Genomic DNA, 919 nt, shown 5'->3' on the forward strand with positions numbered 1-919 from the left:
ACTCTCATTCACTCACTCGCTTGCTCACTCACTCACTCTCATTCACTGACACTCACTCACTCATTCATTCACTGACTCACTCACTCACTCACTCACACTCACTGACTCATTCACTCTCTCACTCACTCTCATTCACTGACTCACTCTCACTGACTCACTCTCACTGACTCATTCACTCACTCTCATTCACTCACTCTCTCATTCACTCACTCATTCACTGACTCACTCTCTCACTCACTCTCATTCACTCACTCGCTTGCTCACTCACTCACTCTCATTCACTGACACTCACTCTCATTCACTGACTCACTCTCACTGACTCACTCTCACTGACTCATTCACTCTCTCACTCACTCTCATTCACTGACTCACTCTCACTGACTCATTCACTCTCTCTCATTCACTCACTCACTCTCTCACTCACTCATTCACTGACTCACTCTCTCACTCACACGCTCACTGACTCATTCACTCACTCACTCTCACTCTCATTCACTGACTCACTCACTCACTCTCATTCACTCACTCACTCACTCTCATTCACTCACTCACTCACTCACACACTCACTGACTCATTCACTCTCTCACTTACTCTCTCACTCTCATTCACTCTCTCACTCACTCACTCACTCTCTCATTCTCATTCACTGACTTACTCTCTCACTCACTCACACTCACTGACTCATTCACTCACTCACTCTCATTCACTCACTCACGCACTCACTCACTCTCTCACTCACTCACTCTCTCTCTTACTCACTGACTCATTCATTCGCTCACTCTCTCTCACTCATTCTCTCTCACTCGCTCTCATTCACTGACTCACTCTCTCACTGACTCACTCTCACTGACTCATTCACTCACTCACTCTCATTCACTCACTCACTCACTCACTCTCACTCACTCACTCACTCACTCA

This window comes from Echinops telfairi, unplaced genomic scaffold (genome assembly GCF_000313985.2).
Source record: "Echinops telfairi isolate 266 unplaced genomic scaffold, ASM31398v2 ScPeMD7_7414;HRSCAF=8452, whole genome shotgun sequence".
NCBI classification, from domain to species: Eukaryota; Metazoa; Chordata; class Mammalia; order Afrosoricida; family Tenrecidae; genus Echinops; species Echinops telfairi.